Raw genomic sequence first — 6,220 nt, 5'->3', positions numbered from 1 at the left:
CGTCCTTGAAGATTGTGAGTGTTTATCCTTCTGTATCACTATTATCGCAGGAAGATCTTCGCTAATTGCCAGTACTGATCTGATCAGTTAATTAAGAAAAGGCTTACATGTTGTAGACGCACAACTTTCAGCTCTGTGAGGTGTAGTATTATAATCAGAAATATTGGGAACGGTACGGCTAAGATGATGAGTTAGATTTGCTTTTTTATTTTAGGTCTGCAAAACAGCTAACATACACTCAGCCGGTGTAGTCCAAGTGCTGGTCTCAATCTTGGATAAATGAGGAGGACTGCCCCATGAAGGGAAATCTGTGCCAAATCAAGCATTTGGCTCATCAATAAGATTTTCATATGAATTCTGTTGAGGCCGACAATAACAAGCACCAGTGGAAGAAGACAACTATATGCAGATGGTTGGTGTGACAGAAGAGGACACAAGGGTTTGGGTGAGATGGAGGCAGATGAGCCACTGAGAAGAAGAGTGTGGAGTTTCCCTCGCGTCCATGTGAGCTCTGTGTGGCTACTTCCCACCAGACACGTACGCTGGTTAATTGGTGACTCTAAATTGGCTCTAGGTGTGATACTGAGCGTCAACGGTTGTCTGTCTCTCTGTGTTAGCCCTGTGACAGATTGGTGATCTGTCCAGGGTGTACCCTGCCCTTCACCCTATGACAGCTGATAGGCTCCAGCCCACCCATGACACTAAACTGGATAAGTGGAAGAGGACGGATGCATATTTCCTATAAGAAAAGGCCCCCGTACTGCACAACTACAACAGGACTGCTTGGAAAGGGAACCGTATGCTCCATACTTTTATTCTTAGACTCTATTAAAGTAGTTTGTGTTCAGCTTCAGGCAGTCCATCAGTTCATCCACTGCCTGAAACAAGTCATTTTAGCTCCCTTCATGTCTCTTTACAGCTACTGAGGTGAAACCTGTTTAATATAAGCCACTGTATTTGTATATAACAGAAAACAAGATATAAAAATCCACTTTAACATTTGAACAGCTCTGAACGATGGTCAGAAGCTGCAAGCCAAAGCTCAGACATTCATGACAATCGAAGCGTGAACATAACTCGCTGTAAGTGGATTAAAAAGCACAGCTACTTTTTCCCACAGCAGTCTTGTTGATATAACGCAGGTGAGCGCAGGTGTCACTAATTATCTTAATTAAAGCCCTGCACCTAAATAAAGCAGAAGCTATGGTGCTGTCATTAGCAGCAGCTGTGTTTACCTGCCATTTAATGTCAAAATGTCTGCTGCGAAAAAGGTCTATTAATGATCCAAACAGTCCCATGAGTCTTTGTGGTCATCAGTGCAGAACTGATCCTTACTCAGAAAATCAAGCACACATTAAATAAGACAAGTAGGTAGGAAAAAAGTACAAATAACACCCACAAGCAAGTAAACTGAAAATACCAATACACACGAAAGCTCTAATTTAAGCAGGTGCATTGTTTGCACTAAATGTGTGGAAATGACTCCGAACACCCACAGCAGTCAATATGTACACAGACGTTTTAGATGATGAAAAAAGAGCGACCCGTTTCTGTTTATTTGATTCTTTAATGAATGACTTTTAATCGTGGTTTGTCACTCACAGTCTTCTTAGCATAAAACAACTGGCTACAAAAGAGTGAAAGAAAACATCTGAAAGCTTTCCACTGGAAGTATTTTTTAAAAACCCATGTAGGCTAAATATATGACATATTACTGCCTATAATGAGCCGGGGTAAGTTGAGCTCGTGTGTCTCGGGCTACTTGGCAAATTTAAGTAAGATATTCACTCTCCTTCTAGCTCTACCCTGTCCACAAACCCCTCGGGGGAATGTTTGGCTGTTTAGCAGGTAATTGCTCCACAGTGCCTGCCACCTAATTGTTGTCTGGTGCTGGTCCGGTAGCTTTCAGTGGGTTTGTGACAGTAAGACTGACCCAAAACCCAAACTGTGATTTGAAACACACTAAAAATCTCGGCTGACCTGAGTGCAAATGCAGCGCCAAATGATAATTTTGTAAAGTTTTGTCGCTATGATTGACCATTACACATTGCATGTATTCATTTTATCTTTATATGTACCATCAGCATATATTGCGAGTTTTTCTCTATTACAATTCCAAGACGTCTAAGCTGCAGTGTTTCTTTCCTATGCTATGAGCAGAGACAAAACACCCTGGATTTTCCTGTCCTGTGAGCAGAGCCCTGAAAAGAGCAGCGCTCTCAGATTATTTTGAATGAGCCTGCAGTGCTTTGTATTATTCATGTGGCAGAACGCATGCATATGACCCAGCAACTCATTTGGCCCTTGTTCCCATGCAGCCAGCAGTCTCCAAGGGTTTAATTAAAGCAGTGGCCCATCTCCCTCCATTGCCTTAAATTTCACAGCTCTCCTCCTCTCCTCCTAAAGTCATCACAAAAAAAACTGTGAAATCCTCCTATCGACTTTCACTCTGAGGACAGCGACGGTAGCGTGACAGCTCACCGTCAAGCTTCCTGTCAGTCACTCCTTTTAAAGGAAAAAGCACCCGTACCAAGCGGAGCACCTATCGACACCCATCTTCAGCAGACAAACGATGTTCAAATGTAAGTATGAACACTCAATAGAGTAGACTGAGGGAGTCTGACTGTGAAACAAGTAGAAAGATAGCTACACAGATGCTATGAATAACATATAAAACAAAACTGTAGCATGACAGGATAAAAGCAATCAAAGTTATAGACTGTATAGCAATCAATACGGTTGAGAAAGGCTCAGAAAAGAGGAAGGCTCCGTATTTGTTTCTCTTTTCTGCTGAAAGGGTAGTCCATAAGCCTTCAGCGGGCACCTTGCAGAAACTAACAATGATTAGAAATGAAATAAATACGCAGAGTATACAGACGATAAAGAGAAAATTGTTATATTTGAAACAGAAACATTATGATGGAGGATCGCAATCAATGAAAATTTTAGCATGGAAACTTAAGAGGAAGATAGCGGAGAATACTGTAACTAAAATCAAACACCCAGAGACAGGGAATATAATGACTCATCCTTGCAAGATACAAAACGCCTTTGAGTCATTTTATAAAACATTATATGCGGGAGTCCCAGGGGGGGCTGAACACGAAATGGACAACTTCCTGAACTCTTTATGCCTACCAAGCTTTAACGAGGAACAAAATAAAACGATGATAGCGGAGGTGACGGAAGCTGAACTTATGAATGCCATCAATAGGTTGAAATACAATAAGTCACCAGGCTCCGATGGTTACACCGCGGAGTGGTATCGGGAATTCAAACAGGACTTGATCCCTACACTACTTACTACTTTTAACTGTGTGTTAAAAACAGCGCAAATTCCACCGAGTTGGAAGGAGGCAATTATTTCGGCTATTCCGAAAGAAGGGAAAGACAAAATGGAGTGTGGCTCATATAGACCTATTTCTGTCCTTAACATAGATTATAGATTGTTTACTTCGATAATGGCCAGGAGAATGGAAGAATTTTTACCTGACTTAATTAGCAATGATCAAACGGGGTTTATAAGACGACGACAGACCCAGGATAATATACGTAGAACTCTTCATGTAATACATCAGATACAGACATCTAAGAGTACAGCCATGCTTATGAGTATTGATGCAGAAAAAGCCTTTGATTCTGTAAATTGGGACTTTCTATATAAAGTCCTGGATAAATTCGGCTTACATAAGGGAATTGTTGATACGGTGAGGGCACTATACACTAACCCCACCGCAAGAATTAAAGTTAATGGTTCTCTCTCAAATAGCTTCGTTCTGCAGAGAGGAAATAAACAAGGCTGTGCTTGGTCCCCGCTCCTGTTTGCATTGTACTTAGAACCCTTGGCACAATCAATTAGACAAAATAAAGACATTAAGGGGATCACTATTGCAGGACAGGAACACAAGCTTGCTTGTTATGCGGATGACATATTGATCTATTTAGATCAGCCCACTAACTCCTTGCCTTCGCTGATGAATCTGTGTCAAAAATTTGGGAAACTCTCTGGATATAAAATTAATATGTCTAAAACTCAAATTCTCAGCTATAACTACAACCCCCCAGCTCACATGGTTGTTCAATATCCAATGAATTGGCAAGCACAATCATTGAAATATCTAGGAGTTGTTATTCCCAAGGATTTAACTAAACTATCTGAGGAGAATTTTGGTTCTCTACAAAGGAGAATAGTGGGTGATATTAGGCGATGGAACATGATCCCCTTTCTTTCTTTACACTCACGAGTTGAATCTATTAAAATGAACATCTTGCCAAGAATATTATATTTATTCCAAACACTACCAATATCCATTGATCCAAGTCGTTTCAATGAATGGGATAAAATAATATCGCGGTTTATATGGGGGGGGAAGCGGCCGAGGGTTTGTTTTAAAACTTTACAATTACATAAGAAGGTGGGAGGATGGGGGTTGCCATCACTAAAAAATTATTATCGGGCTGCTCAGTTGAAAACGGTGGTTAATTGGTGTGATACAAGCTACCAAGCACACTGGAAGACTATAGAGGAGAATATGTTTTCCTCCCCAATACAAGCTGTCCTGATGGACTCGAATATTCGAAAATATATTGACAAGATTCATAACCCCTGGGTGTCGTGCACACTTAATATATGGAGAAAAGTCGTGAAAGAATTCAAACTTGAACAGGATTTGGCTTTATTCAAATGGTATGCATATGATTCTGACTTTGCCCCGAATAAATTGGACTCACGTTTTAAAAGCTGGCCTGCTAAAGGGTTATCTACATATGATAGTTTGATAAAGGATGGGAACCTTATTAGTTTTGACACGCTGAAACAGAGACACAATCTAGAAAAAACAGGATTTTTTTCGATACTTGCAAATAAGACACTATATAAAGACAACAATCGGTCAGATGTCAAATACTAACGTGGAATTGGTAACTTTATTTAGACAGGCGTACAGTGGGGATGTTGACACAAGACTCATTTTTTTTTTGGTACAATTTTTTTATGAATAAGCTTCCACACTCAACTGATTATGTGAAGATGTTATGGGAAAAGGAGGGAGGGATGTGTATTTCTAGGGAAGAATGGACTCAGATGTGGGAATGGCAATGGAGGAGTACTTCCTCCAAAAGCTGGAGGGAGTTCGGATGGAAAACTCTGATAAGGTTCTTTATCACTCCATGTCAAAAGGCTCACTATGATGGGAATCCTCCCGTGTGCTGGCGAAACTGTGGATACCAAGGAGCCCATCACACCCATATTATGTGGGACTGTCCTGTGCTACGGACTTACTGGAAAGACATTCATGGTATATTACAAGGCATTTTTAACTGTACATTCCCTCAGGATATGAAGACAATTTTTTTTGGCTGTATACCGCAGAACTGGTCCAAAAATGACATATGTCTGTTAAGAGCTTTATTGGTTGCAAGTAAGAAATGTATAACAAAGAAATGGTCCTCGCAAGACATACCGACTTTGTCATTATGGCGGGAAATTACGTTAGAGATATATAGGATGGAGGAAGTAGCAGCTCATGTTAATGACAGGATGGCCTGGTTCCATCTGTGGTGGGATAAGTGGGTCCAATACGTTAATACCTATAAACCGAATTTTCTCTTTAAAGCTTGAAACCACCAATTTAGTTAATTGTTTACTCCCGACAGAGCTTTCTCCTTTTATTTTATATATATATATTTTTTTTTCCTTTTTTTTTTTTCTTTCTCTTTCTTTCTATCTGTCTTTCTTCTCGTTTTGTTTCGTTTTTCTCTTGTAAACTGTGTTAATTAATGCCTGTAATCATCTTTATGAGGTAATATTGTAGAAATAAAGAATATAAAAAAAAAAAAAAAAGAAAGGGTAGTCCAAATTTTGAGGGAGAGAGAGGGGGAAAGTTTGATGCCATTTGCCTCTAATACTAACAGAACTGTAAAAAATAAGGAAAAATGTAAAGAGCAGTGAAATATCTTGGTTTAAAACACAAATATATGGATTGAGTCACTTATTGGTCTGCTATGCTCACAGTAAACCTCGCAGTGTGAGTTTTTAGTCCTTACCTTAAAGTTAAACCTTAACTTCTTACCTTAAATAAGATCTTATCTTATCTTAAAGGAAAAGTGATTTTGCTTTGGTGTCCCCTAAATAACAAGATGCTGTTGAGCAGTTTAAAGGTACTCCGTTGGATTGAGATCTTGTGACTGTGGAGGCCGTTTGAGTACAGCGAACTCACTG

Source organism: Aulonocara stuartgranti (assembly GCF_965226115.1).
Source record: "Aulonocara stuartgranti genome assembly, chromosome: 9".
Taxonomy (NCBI): Eukaryota; Metazoa; Chordata; class Actinopteri; order Cichliformes; family Cichlidae; genus Aulonocara; species Aulonocara stuartgranti.
The sequence above is the reverse complement of the archived record's forward strand: the minus strand, read 5'-3'. Positions refer to the sequence as shown.